The sequence below is a fragment of the Coregonus clupeaformis genome, unplaced genomic scaffold (assembly GCF_020615455.1).
Source record: "Coregonus clupeaformis isolate EN_2021a unplaced genomic scaffold, ASM2061545v1 scaf0575, whole genome shotgun sequence".
Classification (NCBI taxonomy): Eukaryota; Metazoa; Chordata; class Actinopteri; order Salmoniformes; family Salmonidae; genus Coregonus; species Coregonus clupeaformis.
This window is the reverse complement of record NW_025534030.1, coordinates 201995-219456: the sequence shown is the minus strand read 5'-3', so window position 1 is coordinate 219456 and position 17462 is coordinate 201995. Positions and strand designations below refer to the sequence as shown.

General features: G+C 46.8%; 1 pseudogene; it reads left to right on the top strand.

Moving 5' to 3' along the window:
* The first annotated feature begins 11455 nt into the window (after positions 1–11455).
* LOC123485106 lies at positions 11456–17337 on the top strand (annotated as a pseudogene).
* The last annotated feature ends 125 nt before the right edge of the window (positions 17338–17462 follow it).

Here is a 17462-nt window from a genome sequence, read left to right as displayed (position 1 = left end):
CCCCGACTTTCTTTGCCATACGAGACGCGCCAGGTGACCCTTTGGTAAGCCAGCGGGCGCGTCTTGGAGTGCTCTGACCATAAGCTCAAGGTGCGTCATTTAACCAACCGTAACATGGAAATCGTTTGTATATATTGCTCATGTGGAGTAAAAATATGTGCAGTTCCTTTTATGTAATCGTGTAGGCTGAATAGCCTATTGCATTTCCATTCCAACGTGTTGCGCCACATTCGTGTTAGCATGAGGTAGAGCATATGTGCAGCAGGGAAAATGTTTCCTTTCTATTGGCATTTATTCTAGGAAAGGTTTCAAGTACTAATATTTTTATAATTCAGTAAAACGTATATTAGTGGGCAAGCTGCTATCGTGTGACAAAGAAGGCGGGAAGGAGGATCAGGCTACACGGTTTTGAAGCATCCTTGTCACCCTTATCCCCTCGCAAATGTCCCAAGTTGAGTTGGTCATCCAACAAAAAACACCGTTGACAATTCATAGAGACATGAGGAGGCATCGATAACATTTGAAATTCTATTTAATCCTTCTGGTTCTGATTCTTGATTTTGGTTCATCCACAATTGGAAAGTGTGATGGGAATATATGGGACTGATTTTATTCTATGAATATTTCCAATTCTGCGGAATGTCCTGTAAATTCTTACCTTTTAAAACAGCTCTGCTTTGATATTTTAGTTCATTTGACCTTATACGGTGTCTTGTTATCCAACATTAGATGTAATAACGTCAGCAATAACAAAATCCCAACCTGTCTCTATAAATATTTGCATTGAATTCAAAGAGAAAGCATTTTGATGCAGACACTCAGCATATAGCCTATTAATATTGTTGGATAATAATTTAGGCCTACTACCCCCAATAGTCTATTCTACAATAAATAAAAAGTATCATTTAATAATTCCCCACGCAGTCCGAACTTCCCACCCACACTGAAAAAAAGAAGGATCGTAGAAAGGTTCTTCTCAGCTCTTAAGGAACTTCCTCGCAAAGATAACTCTTGCCTGGATAAAGAACCGTTGACTTAAGTGTAGGTTCTTTGATGTGGATCTACTGTTCTTCAGGGAAGTCTAAAAGCTTCTTGAAATAAATGGAGGCCTGCATACATTTAAATTAGAGTTAAATGAACACTCAGCTGTGTAAAATAACCCCAATGTTGGTGTTAAGTAACCAGAGTTGAAACCAAGAAACCATGCAATACAGGACCAGAAGTATGTGGACACCTTCTCGCCGAACATCTCATTCCAAAATCATGGGCATTAATCACATGGAGTTGGTCCCCCTTTGCTGCTACAACAGCCTCCACTCTTCTGGGAAGGCTTTCCACTAGATGTTGGAAGATTGCTGGGGACAGTTTCCATTCAGCCACAAGAGCATTAGTGAGGCCTGCACTGATGTTGGGCGATTAGGCCTGGCTCGCAGCTGGTGTTCCACTTCATCCCAAAGGTGTTCGATGGGGTTAAGGTCATGTCGCAAGCTTTACACCACTCCAGCCAAACGCTTGGCATTGCAAGCATGGGTGATCTTAGGCTTGTGTGTGGCTGCTTGGCCATGGAAACCCATTTCATGTAGCTCCCGACTAACAGTTATTGTGCTGACGTTGCTTCCAGAGGCAGTTTGGAACTCGGTAGTGAGTGGGGGTTGCAACTGAGGACAGACGATTTTTACGCACTACGCGCTTCAGCACTCTCGGGCGGTCCTGTTCTGTGAGCTTGTGTGGCCTACCACTGCGTGTCTGAACCGTTGTTGCTCCTAGACGCCTCTCACTTCACAAATAACAGCACTTACAGTTGACCGGGGCAGCTCTAGCAGGGCAGAAATTTGACGAGATGGACTTGTTGGAAAGTTGGTATCCTATGACGGTGCCACACATTGAAAGTGACTGAGCTCTTTCTGTTTCTAAGTGGTGGAGATTGCATGGCTGTCTGCTTGATTTTATACACCTGTCAGCAACAGGTGTGGCTGGAAATAGCTTAATCCACTAATTTGAAGGGGTGCCTACATACTTTTGTATATAAGTGTATTTCCAGCATGCTCTATTGCTGGTTGAGTTTTAGAATTGTTTGTTTCCAATATCTATGTTCTTGCATGTATGTTGGATAACTAGTTAATCTTTATGCTACTTCAAATATAAATAACATACATTTTTCGAAACTATTCCAATATGTTACTTTGGACTTATCATGATCCTTTACTGAAAATGGTTGTTCCAGTTTAGATGCTTTAGGTAGTCTCATATGTTATTCTTCCCAACCCTCGCGAGTCATTCTGAATGCAGGTTACAGGGTGAATAAAAATTCAAAATGTTGGATATCCCCACTCTGGCTGGATTCCAATAGAATTTACATAACTTTGCAAGCCAGCATAATGTGACTTGAAAGCTTGATGTGGCCTGTAACCTTGAGTTTCAGGCCACTGTGGTATTTGGGTAAAACTAGGCCCTCAAAAGAAGGCCTAATGAAATATGTATTGTATCGTTTTAAAGCTGCAATATATAACTATTTGGGCGACCTGACCAAATTCACATAGAAATCTGAGTTACAGATCTGTAATTCTCATTGAAAGCAAGTCTAAGAAGTGGTTGATCTGTTCTATGCACTCATTTTCTTTTGCTTCCCCGTTTTCCAAGTTTAGTTTTTGCAGATTTTACATTCAGTTATGTACACCAGGCTTCAAAACAGCTGAAAATACAATATTTTTGGTTAAGGGAAAATATATTTCACAGCGATTTAGATGGTACAATGATTCTCTACAATATACTTGCTTGTTTTTGTCACATAAACTGAAATTAGGCTAATTATTCACTTTTATCAACCTGAAATGGCTTAAGCTGATTTCTGCATAGTGCATCTTTAAAGTATTTAATTGAATAGACAAGATATTCACTTAGTAGATCTCTGACTTTTGTGAAGGCCACATGACTTAATATGAAAGAATGCAACAACTATGTTCTCTGCTCAGCTAGCAAAAACATCGATGGCAAGGCCGGGGAAATATGTAGATCTGCATATTTCCCAGGGTGCCTTTCGGAAGTTATTTTTTTGTTTCTTAAAACCATACAGCAGCTCTATTCAATTCTGGTCCTGGAGGGCCGAAGTTCTTCAGAGACCCTACAATGGTTTCCCTATGGCATCGCTCTCAAGAACCTTATTTGGTTCCAACTTGCACCTTTATTTTTAAGAGTGCAGTCTGAACTGGACTTTCTGCATCCAAAATGGCACCCTATTCCCTATGACTAGCTGATACTCCTCACAGGAGACTCTAACCAGAGAGAAATGTGTTTATGCATAACACTTTAAAGGGGGAGCTTTACCCAACTGCTCTGGCTCTAGCCTACCGCACTATTAATTCCAGCAAAGGTAAACCTGAAGTTTGTCAACCCCTCAGGGGCCCTTCATGGAATGAGCTCCTGCTGTTTGACAGACCACAAAGACAGTGCACTTTCCTGACAGTGGAAGCTAACATCATCGAAACACACAACAATGGGTTGACTTGACAGACTATGTCTGTCATTGATGCTGTCTTTGTAACTTTTCAAGGACAGTCTTTAATAACCAACATCTGAGTCATACTTAATCACTATGAGGCCAGTGAGTCAGTCACACTACAATGCTATTTGGAGAACAGCAAAAACATGCAAAAATGACCCAAGCCATTATCACCTTGGCTGCCAAGCCTACATGTAGCCGATCTACAAATACATAGCTTATTAGCTATACAATTAGCCCCTACACATTAACTCACATTAACCGTAGCACCGGGATTAAAAACTATAATTTAATATAGAAGGATTTGTATAGCAAAACAAGTATTTTATAAACAAAAGGTAAACAAATATGTTTCCTTTATAAGAAAAAATAGTTTGTGCAGTTGTACAGCTAATTTCAGCAATTCACATTTTGTCAACTTATGCCATGTTAATATGATATCTGAGTGAAAGTGACTAACAAAATCAATGGGGGTCCCCTGGAGGTCAGAGCCCTGCGTAATTTGGCCTTATAATTACTACAAGTCTAGATAGCTGGCCAGACTAACTATACCACTTAACCAATCAAAAACAATGACCGGCATTGGCTAATTGAGTGACTGTCAGTGAGTAACAAGAAGAAACTGCTAATGCACAATCTACTTTTTCGAAATTGCACCTTTGTGTATTCTACTATTCTAACTCTCAACACTAAGACCTGAGTGAGTCCTAAAATTCAAAACCTCGGTGTGTCTTCTTATATAGCTTCGCCATGGTTCTGGGACTTTAATGAGCTGTTCGCTAGCCAGCTAACTAGGTAGATAGCTAAAAGCTAAAGCAACAAACCAAAACATTGTCTTGAAAGTAGATTTTAGTTGCCTGGCTTAAGGATATCCTCAAATACTATTTTGAAACGCATGTTTTTTTTGGTGCAAAAAAAATTTGCAGGCAACATTGCTATTTGGACCAGATTGTATGCGATGTCATGCAGACTGCCGCTTTTTTGTGTTTATGCTTTTTCATAATGACAAGGACAAGCTTGATGTCGGACAACAACAATAGAAAGTTCATGATTGGAATGCATCTTGCCAAAGACGGTAAGATGAAAGGTGATGTTTATACTTGAGGACTTTTAAATATATTATTCCGAGAATCCAGTAGCGATGCATGGGTAAAATCACCGGGACGCTAATCCAGAAGAAAAAGCCATATTACAACCTATGTGCTGTGATAATTGCAAATGGTTGCTCTATAACCTGCTATTAGTTTATATGCCTTTGACACTGTGATATATAGACCTAAGGCTTCGAGACAATAAGAAGACACAGTGGCAAAATAAATTCAACCACACATTTGTTTTATTAGAAAACTGGAGAGCAACATCTGTCCAAGTTGAAGTCCACAAAACATATTGTGACATTAACAAACCTACATGACCTTGTCAGCTTCCTGCCTCCCTGTTTGTCTTCCGGGCCTCTGCAGAGGTCATCTGTGTTCCCCTTGCCTTAGTTCTTCCTCATGTGTCCTAATTAGCTTTCTTGATCCAGGTCACCTGTGCCTTGTTTCCCCTTGTGTATTTTAGCTGTGTGTTTTCCCTTGTTTCTCACTTGCTTATTATGTGCCCTGACTATGTGTCTCCTGCTGTGTCCCACCGTGTCTGTCCTAGTAAGTTGTTCAAAGTTATCTTTAGTTTGTTTTTTTCCCTCGTGGGAGTTGTTTTGTTTTGCCTCCTGTTTTGGAACATTAAATCTACTTGCCTGAGTATTGCCTTGGGTGTTTCATTTGGGTCCTACAAACCTCCTCTGTGGCTAAGGGGTAGTACCCCCAGCTCTCCACATCCGAGACCGGAGTTTCTAGCCCGGCTTGTGACAGAATAACCAAGTCAAATTATGGACCCAGAAACACTTCAGTTCCCTGGACCTGTTGGCGGTGATCACTCGACATGAGGCTTCTTCTTCCAGCGCCATGAAGCCGCTCTCAGCCGACAAGAGGAGCTGATGGCTAGTCATCTCAACTCCTGGCCGAAATGATGAGTTCCCTCCCGCCAGCTCTTTTGAACGCCTCCCTGGTCCTCTCCTTCCCCAGGTCACCCCCAGTGACCCAGGTCGCCTCAGCTGGCGGAGCTCCTGACTACCACCTCCCAAGCCCTTTTCTGGGGATCCAAGCTCTTGCCAGGGCTTCCCCTCACCCAATGCTCCTCACCTTCGAGCTCCAACCCTCAAGTTTTCCCACAGACCGCTCCAAGATTGCCTACATCATTACCCTTCTTTCAGACAAGGCGCGCTCTGGGCTTCTGCGGTGTGTGGCAGTCCCAGGAGGCCTGTTGTGACTCCCACGCTGCATTTGTAGAAGAGTTCAAGCGGGTGTTCGATCATCCTGTCAGTGGGCGGGAGGCTTCAACGCCTACTGCTCCTCTCCGTCAGGGGCCCCAAGCACGGCCAGAGATTTTGCCATTGATTTCCGGACCATAGCAGCAAGGGGGAGCGTGATGGAATGATGAAGCGCTGAGGGTCTGCTTTCAGGGAGGGTTATCTGAGCCCTTCAAGATGAGTTAGCCACCCGAGAACCAGCTGGTGATCTCGAGTCCCTCATAGCCTTGGCCATCCGCCTCTGACAATCGTCTAAGAGCGGAGAACGGTCGCCGTCAGGTGTCTCATTCCCAAGTTCCTCTGAGCAGCTCTGTTTCTCCTGTTTGGACTCCGTCATCTCAGGAGCTTCCCCGGCTTCCTGAACTGCTCCAGGATTCCCGGAGTCATGCAGTTAGCCGCTGCCCAGGCTATCTCCCAACGAAAGGGAACGCCGCATGAGGGAACGTTCGGTGCCTCTACCGGGCGGGGTTGCCGGCCACTTCCGCTCCACTTGCCCCCGAAGCTGGAAACGCCTGTCCCCGCCTCAGCTACAGGAGGGCTGTGATGGGGAGAGTTAGGAGCGCTCCTACTAACGCTGTCCTGGCTATTCCAGCCACTCTGTCCTGGGGGCCACCACTCGGGTCCAGGCTATGATCGATTCCGGTGCCGCAGGTGATTTCCTGGATGTAACTTCGCCAATAACCTAAGATCCCTACCCAACTACTTCCTCAACTCCCAGGCAGTTACAGCCTTAGATGGCAGACCTCTGGAACCAGGAAAGGTTAGCCGAGGGCGACTCCAGTCCCCTGCGACTTACCATCTCTCAACACCAGCAGGAGGAGACCTTCTATCTCATTGACTCCTCCCCGAGTATCCTATTATCCTGGGTCACCCTTGGCTATGCAGACATAATCCCCAGATCGACCGGCCTACGGGCACCATTCTTAGCTGGGGTCCCGCCTGCCAACTTCACCTGCATGCTTCAGAGTCCCTCAGCCCCTAGTACCCAGTTTCCAAGAGTCTGCTGGACGTCTCCCGAGTCCCCTCAGTGTTTACCATCGGTTCAAGGCAGTGTTCAGCAAGGCCCGGGCTACTTCCTTACCGCCTCATCGCACGTATGACTGTGCCATTGATCTACTCCTGGGTGCTGCCCTCCTAGAGGTTGGACCTTTTCCTTGTCCTCCCCCGAGCACGCAGCCATGGACACCTACATTAAGGAGTCCTTGGCAGCCGGCCCTCATCTATGCCTCTACTTCCCCGGTATGGGGCGTGGTTTTTTTGTTGAAAAGAAGGACGGGTGTCTTAGGCCTTTATTGATTACCGGGACCCAACAAGATCACGGTTCGAATCGATACCCCCTTCCTCTCATGGCCACTGCTTTTGAGCTGCCTCAAGGGGCTTCTATTTTTACTAACTGGATTCCAAGAATGCTTGACCATCTCGTAAGGCATCCGGGGCAAGGAGACGAATGGAAGACGCAGCGCCAACACGCCCACGGGCACTGCGAATATCGGGTGATGCCGCTCGCTCACCAATGCCCCCGCAGATATTCCAAGCCCTGATTAATGATGTTCTCCGGGGATATGCTTAATCTGTTCGTCTCCTGTACCTCCGGACGATATCCCCATCTTCTCGAGGTCAAAGGAGCATGAGGGGACATGTTAGCAGGGCTCTCCAGAGGCTCCTTGACAATCACTCTACGCAAGCCTGAGAGAGTGTGAATTTCATGTTTCTCAGACTCCAGTTTCTCGGGTTTATTGTCACTCCCGGGCACCTAGAGATGGATCCTAAGAAGCTCAAGGCGTGTCCACGATTGGCTCCGACACCTGCCACGCTCAAGGAGGTTCAACGGTTCATTGGCTTTTCTAACTTTCTATCGGAAGTTCGCTAAGAATTTCAGCTCGGTGGTAGCCCCCTTGACGACGCTAAAGGGAGGAGGGACCAAGATTCACTGGGGTCCGGGAAGCAGCAGTGGGCCTTCGAGGATCTCAAGCGCCGCTTCACGCCTGCTCCGATTGACCCCTGACCCAGAGAACCTTTCAGGTGGGGGAGGTGGACGCCTAGAGGTGGGGGGGTGGGAGCCGGTACCCTGTCAAGCAGAGGGGTGCGGATGGGAGATTACACCCTTGTGCCTTCATGTCTCGGGCGCCTGTTTGAGGCCGAGCGCAACTACCACGTGGGGGATCTAGAGTTGCTTGCGTAAAACTGGCATTGGAAGAGGGGGCGCCATTGGCTTGAGGGCGCTCAGCACCCTTTCCAGGTTCTCACAGACCACAAGAACCTGGAATATCTCCAACAGCTAAGCGGATGAACCCTCGGCAAGCACGATGGTCCCTTTTCTTTAATCGACTCCAGTTCCTCCTGGGACTACCCGACCTGGCACCAAGAACGCTGGCGCCGGATGCTCTGTCCCGGAGTCTATTCCCCGAAGTTACAAGAGAGAAGCCCTTGGCATCGATTATTCCGAGGTTCAGGGATCGCCGCACCTCTTCAGTGGGAACTAGGAAAGAGGCGTACGAGAAGCTCTTGTCCAGGAGCCCGATCCAGGGCGGGTGTGGTCCTGCCGGTCGCTCTGTGCGGCTCCTTTTTCTGTTCGCCTTTGCAGTGGGGTCATGAGTCGCCCTTGACATGCCATCCAGGCAGTTCTCGCACACTGGAGTTCCTCCGATCGGCGCTTTTGGTGGGCCGTGCCATCGAGAAGCGACGTGGCAGGTCTATGTTAGAGGTCTGCCCTAGTGTGCAACCAGGGGAAAGCCGACATCGCCAGGCGACCCCCAGGGACTGCTCCATCCCTTACCTGTTCCTCGAAGGCCATGGTCACACCTTTCTTGGACTTTGTTACGGGACTTCCTCTATCCCAGGGCAACAATCCGCCATCCTAGTGGTGGTAGACCGCTTCTCTAAGGCTGCCCGGTTTATTCCCTGCCCAAGCTCCCTCGCTAAGGAGACTATGCTGAGCTCCTCACGAACCATGTGCCCTCCGGATATTTGGTATTCCCCTGGACGTGGTCTCTGGACGGGGTCCCCCAACTCGTCCTGGTTTTGGGGGGCCTTCTGCAGGCTTGTTGGAGCCACAGCCAAGCCTGACCGCCGGGGTTCCGTATCCAGAGCCTAATGGCCAAACGGAACGGATTAATCAGGATCTGGAGACCACCCCGCAGGTGTATGGGCGGCCAGTAATCCCACGCCTTGGGCCACCTATATCATTTTGGGGCTGAATATGCCCACAACACCCTCCAGTCCTCAGCCACCGGATTGTCCCCCTTCGAATGCCAGTTCGCAAAGCAACCCCCCATTGTTTCCAGAGGAGGAGGCGTAAGTTGGTGTTCCCTCGGCCCAGCGCTTTGTCCAACCGCCAGAGGCGGACCCGGAAGAAGGTTCTAGGCGTGTTTCCTTCGACCTCCCCAGAGATACCAAAGTCAGGCGAACCGGGCCGCCCCCGGACGGCTCCTGGTTTCCGAGCTGGTCAGAGAGTTTGGTTGGCCACTACGAACCTGCCCCTCCGGCTCGAATCCAGGAAGCTTTCCCAGAGATAGCATCGGGCCTTTCCGCATTGGGGTAGAAAGGCAGTTAACCCTGTGTCGTGTCGCTTGGTTCTCCCCGCCCCTAGAGCTAACCCCACTTTCCATGTTTCACCCCTCAAACCTGTCTTTGTCTTCTCCCTTTGTCCCCTACGCAGACCCCCGCCACCTCCTGGGATCGGCTGACGGCCAGCCAAGGCCTACACAGTCCGCCGGATACTGGGACTCCCGGAGGGTCCAGAACTCCCTGCAGTATCTGGTGGACTGGGAGGGCTACGTGGCCGGGAGGAGCGCCTCCTGGGTTCCAGCTAGGCCAGGACATCCTGGACCCAGGTTTGATCCGGGAGATTTTCGCACTTCTGGGGCTAGGGTGTTCTGGAAGGAACGTCAGGAGTCGTCTAGAGGAGGGGGTCCTGTCAGCTTCCTGCTCTGTTTGTCTCCGGGCCTCTAGAGGTCATCTGTTTCTGCCTTAGTTCTTCCTCATGTGTCCTAATTAGCTTGATCCAGGTCAACTGTGCCTTGTTTCCCCTTGTGTATTTTAGTAGCTGTGTGTTTTCCCCTTGTTTCTCACTAGGCTATTGCGTCCTGACTATGTGTCTCCTGCTGTGTCCCACCGTGACTGTCCTAGTAAGTTGTTCAAAGTTATTTTAGTTTGTTTTTCTCCCTCGTGGAGTTGTTTTGTTTTTGCTTCCTGTTTTGGAAACATTAAATCTACTTGCCTGGAGTATTGCCTTGGGTGTTTCATATGGGTCCCACAACACCTCCTCTGTGGCTAAGGGCTAGTACCCCCCAGCTCTCCACATCTGAGACCGGGAGTTTCTAGCCCGAGGCTTGCGGCAGACCTGCAGCAAGGTCAAGCAGCGTAATGTTTCCAACTATTTTCAGACTACAAAACTGATTAGAATAAGCACACGCAAGTCGCAAAGAATGTAGGAGCTGCCCCACTATTCCAGCACCATTTCAATATTTCAACTATCATCTAATCACATATGCTTAGTCTAATACAGTGACAACTAAAAGATACCAAGAAGCAATTTAGTCCAATCAACGATAAGTAAATTTGATGAAGCTGTCCATGGAACTAATTTCTGTGTGTGGTGTGGGTGCCTGTCATGTAGAAAAACATGCTGACTCACCCACTGAGAGAAATGTGGCAATGCCATCCTCCTCTTTCATGATGCCTAAACGGTGTATGACTCTGCTATACAGCACACGCTTTCTAGTTTTTGTTGGTCCTAGGCTACCTGGCTAAGAAATACCCAGCCTCACTAGCCTAACTTCCTTTCATGGGCAACGACACGCCGGGGCCAGCTAGCTGTAACATTAGCATACTACATCTAGCTTCATGCTGAACTTCCATCCTCTTAGGCCAGGGGCACAATGTATGTAATTTATGTTTGGACCAACTCGCTGGTATGACTCATTGACCAGTAAAGAGAATTAAGTAAAACCACAAGTCCAAATTCCTATTCCATCCTTGCTAATTTAACCCTCCCGTTGTCCTAGATCAAAATGACCCGCCACAGTGTTGAAAACCAACTTTATTTAATTTTTATATTTTTTGGATCACTTGTGAGAAGGAGGCAGTGATATTCTTTGAAGTCACCGCCTTTACGTTAGCGGAGAAATCTACAGGGTGTTGTCCAGGTCACGCCAAGGCTCTTTCGGCGACTCTGGGGAGGATGGGGACACACTGGAGTTGTCAACCGTGGATGGCAAGATCATGGAACGGGCAGTCCTCCCCGGGGGGAAGAGCAGCTCCGTCTTGCCGAGGTTCAGCTTGAGGGTTGGTGATCCGTCATCCACACTGATATGTCTGCCAGACAGGCAGAGATGCGATTAGCCACCTGCTAACCAGAAGGGGGAAAGGGGAGCAGAAGATTAGCTAGTGTGTCGTCTGTGTAGCAATGATAGGAGAGGCCATGTGAGGATATGACGGGGAGCCAAGTGACTTGGTGGATAGCGAATAGGTGGAGAGGGCCTAGAACTGGAGCCCTGGGGGACACCAGAGGTGAGAGCATGTGGTGCGGAGACAGATTCTCGCCACGCCACTTGGTAGGAGCGACCTGGTCAGGGGTAGGACGCAACTAAGAGTGAGCCGCGCCGGAGATGCTGCCCAGCTCGGAGAGGGCCGAGAGGATAATCGGTAAGAAGGCTCACAGTATCAAAGGCAGCAGACAGGAACAGAAAGGGACAAGAGCAGAGGAGAGAGAGAAGAGCAGCTTTAGCAGTGCGGAGAGCCTCCGTGACACAGGGAGAAGAGCAAGTCTTAGAAGAATGACCAGTCTCGAAACCTGACTGGTTTGGATCAAGAAGGTCATGGTCTGAGAGAGATAGCAAAGAGAGTTGGCTAAAGACGGCACGCTCAAGAGTTTTGGGAGGAGAAAAGAAAAGAAGGGATACTGGTCTGTAAAGTTGCTGGACATCAGAGGGATCGAGGGTTGGTTTTTTGAGAAGGGGGTGTGCAACTCGCTCTTTGAAGACGGAAAGGACACAGCCAGCGGTCAAGGATGGGCGAGTTGATGAGCGAGGTGAGGTAAGGGAGAAGGTCACCGGAGATGGTCTGGGAGAAGAGAGGAGGGGATAGGTCAAGCGGGCAGTTTGTTGGGCGCCGGCCGCACACAAGTCGTAAGATTTTATCTGGAGAGAGAGGGGGAGAAAGATATCAAAATGTTTTAAAGACCACCATGTAAAAGTGATGTAATCTACAGCCAATGTTAACTTTTAAATTGGGGCTATGACAGGTCTATTATAAATCAGTCTGACTATACTTTATGACAGTATTTAAATCCGAAGGAAATATGGAAGTATGGGTTGAAGTGACTGAAATCACAAAGAAGCTTTGGGAAGTTTAGAAGATCAACGTAGGCCGTCAATGTTAGATAAGAATTTGTTCTTAACCGACTTGCCTAGTTAAATAACGGCTGAATAAAAAATAAAATAAAACAACCCAGGCAATAATTTTGTAGGAACTTTTTGTAGAAATGGACATCATTTATTTCACCCAGTCTGATTTAATGGTGTCTGGTCTTGTCCACTTGTTCTAATGGGAGGCCTGCTCCGGCTTGCGAGGCAATGTAGAGGGAAACAGAAGACACATCAGGATAGATCGAAGAAGACAGAAACCGCCCTGTTTATTGCAAACTGCATTTAGCGGCTACCGGAGGTTATTAACGCAACTGCGGGCTCTACAAAACCATGCGCGATTTTTTGTACTTTTCTTTCAGAGTTTCTCTCCACGACCCCATTTTAAAATCAGGCTCTCCCACATGGGGTCGCCACCCTACTTAGGGAAACGCTTGGATAAACTGATAGACTCCTGTGTGATCTCAGCTTCAATGTACAGCAAAACCGACTAGGTCTATCAGAGTCCTGTCGCTTGCTTGACGCAAGACTGTGTTGCAACTAGAGCAAAAGCCTAACTTTGGAGTTACACACAAATCCTTGGGCCTTAGGCAATATTATGTATATTCATCCCTCCTTAGGGGATAGTACGTAAATTGAGCCATTTATTGCATTCAGCATCATCTCCGCAAGGGAAATATAGTATTCTTTTTCTAACAAATATATCTACATATATTTCAGGATATTTGTATCATCTGGAAATCCATGTAAAATTTTTATAGTTTTGAAATCATTGCTTGTACAAAAAAAAAAAGTGGTTTTGGCACAATTTACCCTGGGTATGGGGTAAATTGAGGTCGGGACAGGTAAGTTAAGCCGCCTACAAATTTCTGAACATAATGAAATATTACCACTACCTTTTCATGCTAGGATTTAGGACCTCACATTGAAGTTTATAGAGACCCCAACTGATATATAGAACAATCTTTAAATTATCTAATTTGGTTTAGATACAAACATCATGAAACCTCTAACACAATACGTTGATTTGACTTGGTGAAAATTGCGTTTTTTTTCCATGTGGTTTTTCCTTTGCAGACTCCATGAAATGATGACATTCCTGAATATTTGGTCAAATGATTAATTTTGTGTATGGTTTCCTAGAAACAACGGTGGCTCAACTTACCCCACTTCCCCTATAAGAGAAGTGAACTCAACTATTTTCAACCAGCAAAGCCCGACACTGCTTTCATGATAAAGCCAATGTTTCCATGTATAATTTATACAAATGTATCTGACTTATATAAGTAAGAGATCTAAAAGAAAAAAATGCTGATGTGTTATTATATTTGATGTAATGTACAGATCGTGAAATGAGATTGCCGATGATTTATTTTTTTCCTTCCATACCTCTCAACGCCTCCAGCCAGTTGCGTGCCCTACTCGTGATACAGCTTACTGAGGGGGCAGAACTAATGTCGAGTAGGAGGATGCGCGCTTCAGCGCACTCACAGAGCAAAGAGGAGGAACTCAGCGAAGCACCAGTGTAAGTGCGGAGCAGCACGGAATCCAAAGACTGAAAAAAAAGGAGAGACCTGGCACAGAGATGTGGCTACTGTCTTTCATTTTACCAATTTTGAGGCTGTATTTAGTCGGAATTATAGTTATTCTGTATCAACTGTTCAACAAGTTTTTAGGTTACCAGGATAGAATTTTCTGTTCATCCCCGTATTTATTGAAGCTATTGGAATGCAGCTGTGATGATCACTTCTCCTAGCCTATAACGTTAGCTGCTGTCTAGAGCTTGTCAGCTAACGTTAGCTAAATAGCTAGTTTAGCTAGTGAAGGCTTTCAACAACAAATAGCCAATTTGACAGAGAAATTGACTAGCTAGCGAATTAATATCAAAATGCAAACACTGTTTAACAAATTGTCGAGGAATTGATATAACTGGCTGTCATAAATCGAGGCTGCAAGTGTGATGTGATAGATCTGCATTACATAACCGGTCACTTCAAGAACAAAATATTAAGGTCAGCATTCCATTCTACAAAAATACACGCAACCCCATACCCAGACCTAGGCTAGTTTAACCCTACATTTGAGTATAGTGTTTGTATGCTCACTGAGTGAGTACAGCACAGCAGCTACATTCTACAAAAAATAGTAGTCTAGGTCTGTATTGTGGAGGGTTTTTGATATATTCCTATGCACATTTTCAGTATTCATAAATGCATAGTATGCCATAACACGATGCCTTGTAAGGTGAATCAGCATGTCATGGTACTCTCACTACATAAGCGCCTTGTGTGAACTATAGTGCTTTTGGGAGGATGGGGTAATCAACCCTTTAGCCCAGATTCCCTTTGTTCACACAGACTGGAATGTCGAAATCCCCATGTGGATTTGTAATCTAGCCTACTTACTGACACAATAGCAGTGTTGTATTCCTCCATAGAAAAGGCCAATTAAAACCCTCAAACATACCTAAGCATGCAAAGAATTCAGTTGCGTCATTTTGGGCCTAAGCTGTAACTGATGTTAGTTTTAGCCTTGGCAAAAGTATGCTTGTGTAATTGGGCCCTAGGCTTTATGATGAGTGATAGGGTTAGGCAATTTTTTTGTTTCCCAACCAAGATAAGACAGGCTAGTAATTAGAGAAATGATTGGATAAACAAAATTGTCAATACTCAAAGCAGATTGCATTGTGTCCCCTAGATTTATGTTTAAATTGACGCAATGTCCTCCACAGCAGGGAAGAGGCAAGCTGAAGGGGCATCTTGGGGGACCGAAGCCATCTAATAGTCCTGCTGTTTCACTCCTCTCATTCTGTACTGGCTCTTAAAATATTTTATTTAGAGAATAGGTTGAATTACAAATAAGAAAAAAATGTAGTTATGGCATATTAATTATTGCGTTAAAAGCCCGTATCTGACGTTTTATTTTCCTATTGTTAACCGGTTGTTGACCTTTGTTATCTCACTAACTACCTTTATCTCACTGCTTTTGTTAGTACTCAGTAATGAGTGAAGGCACCGAAAAGGATCATTAGCCAGAGGAACAAAATGGAGGCCAAAAGTGTTTCCTCATCTAATCTCCAGCTTGTTGCACATCCAAGGGCAAAAAGTAAAGTATAGTGGAGGTATTTCGGCTGTGACACCGATGGATGGGTGTATACTACACTGGAGGAGGATTTACTGTCGCATATGTATGACTCAAATAGCATATTCCGGCAACACCTCCAATCTCTCGTACCACCTGGAGAAGAACCACCCAGTTGAGTTCTGTGAGTTTGTGAAGAGCAACACGAGCAGATGCGTGAGGCGGCCGCAACGCCTACTCCAAGATAAAGACTGAACCTATGCAGCAGCAATGTCAGGAAGCCATCCTGAAGCAGAGTCCAGCGTTGAAAATATCAACCGATCGGCATAATGATCTGACATCTGCGGTCATCAGCTTTGTCTGTGAAGGGATGTACTCCTGTGTCTGTGGTGGAAGAACCCACCTTTCAGGCCCTTTTAAGGACTGCAGATCCAAGGTATTGCCCCTAGCAAAATCGACGCGGCAATGAAGGCCCTACCACAGAGGTACAACCAGATCCGAGATGCAGTGCTGGGTGAGGTGGCAGGGGTGGTGAATCTGCGGTGTCTCAACTGACCTTTGGCAAAGCCAAAACCCAGAACAGGACCTACATCTCTGTCCATGCACTCCCTGAACCAAAACGGACTAGGTTCCGGTTTCTCCATGAGTTCCAAGTGCCTGAAAACCTTTGAAGTTCCAGAGGACAATACAGCTGAGAATATTACCAGAGCGTTGTACGAAGCTTTTGCCGAATGGGGGATAACTCACAAAGTCAACGGTGCCACCACTAACGGCTCATTGGACATTGTCAAAGCTTGCTCTCTTCTGGGATCTATCCGTGCAGATGCCTTGCCTTGGCCACACTATAAATCGAGGGATGGATGAGGCCTTTCAGCCCCCAGAATTGACAGCTTTTTGGGACGCTGCCGTAAACTTGTTGATTATTTCCAACAGTCTGTGATGGCGATGTATCTGCTGCGAGAGAAGCAGAGGCGACAAGGCCTTCCCAGTGTGTCCTCATCAGAGACAGGGTCCGATCCTGGGGGACCACGCTGACTATGCTCCAGCGCCTGAAAGAGCAGAGCAGGCCGTTATCAGTGTGGTACTCATGGAGGACAGTGGACAACCATCAGCTGAGTTTCAAGGACAGTGAATGGAACATGGCTGAGGGCTTGATTGGGAGTTCTGCAACCTTTCAAACTGGTAGCTGGACATGATAACAGACTGTAGGTATCCGACCAGTAGTATGGTGAGGCCTGTCCTTCACATGCTACTGGAAACACAACCTCAAGGCCAAAGAAGGGGACGCAAAAGAGGTCGGGCATGGCCAAAGAGGCCATCTCCAAAGTGTTATCCAGCACATACCCGCAGACGTCCCGGGATTGCAACGCCTTCTCAACGCCGCCACTTTCCGGATCCCCTGCTACAAGAGGCTTCCTTTTCCTGTCCCCCCCACCCACCGCCTCCCAAGTGGGAGAGTAAAGTCGTTGAAGAGGCCAAAGCCATTCTTGAGAAACAGAGGAATGAGAATGTGGTTACAGATGAATTGGCTCCTCTTTCTGATGAGCCACCCAACAAAAAACAGACTCTTGACAAACAGTTTCCTTCATGTAGCAATGCAGGCAACCCTTTGGCCGTGATATTGTTGCCAGTCAGGCACTGACGAACCAAGAGGAGCTACATGCTCAGTGTCGTGAGAAGAGCTGAGCAACTTCAAATCTCAGAAGATCCTGGGTCTCAACGAAGCCCTTCCATTGGTGGTCGACCGCATGGGCTTATTCCACTCTCCTAGGTGCTCCAGAAGTACTGTGTGTCCCCCACTAGGGAGGTCCCCTCCCACAGACTGTTCAGCTCCTCAGGGACTTTCTTCTGTGGCAAGAGGAACCGCCTCACCCGGGCACATGTAGACCAACAGGTGTTTCTCTATGAAAACTTGCGGAGCTGCAATGAGGCTGGAACCTATTGAGGATGACTCAGGGGAATGGGCCTTCGGACAGAGCACCTGGGTCAGGCCATGGAATAACTGGGCAGTCCACTGCCCAGTACCAAACAGTCACAATACCTAATCCTAAAGGAAATACTTACTAAGACTATCTGATGACATTTAGTTGTCTACTAGTGAAAGGGATTTATGGGAGTGTAACACCCGCGAATGTTCTATTTCTGATGATGCTATAATTTTATTTGATTA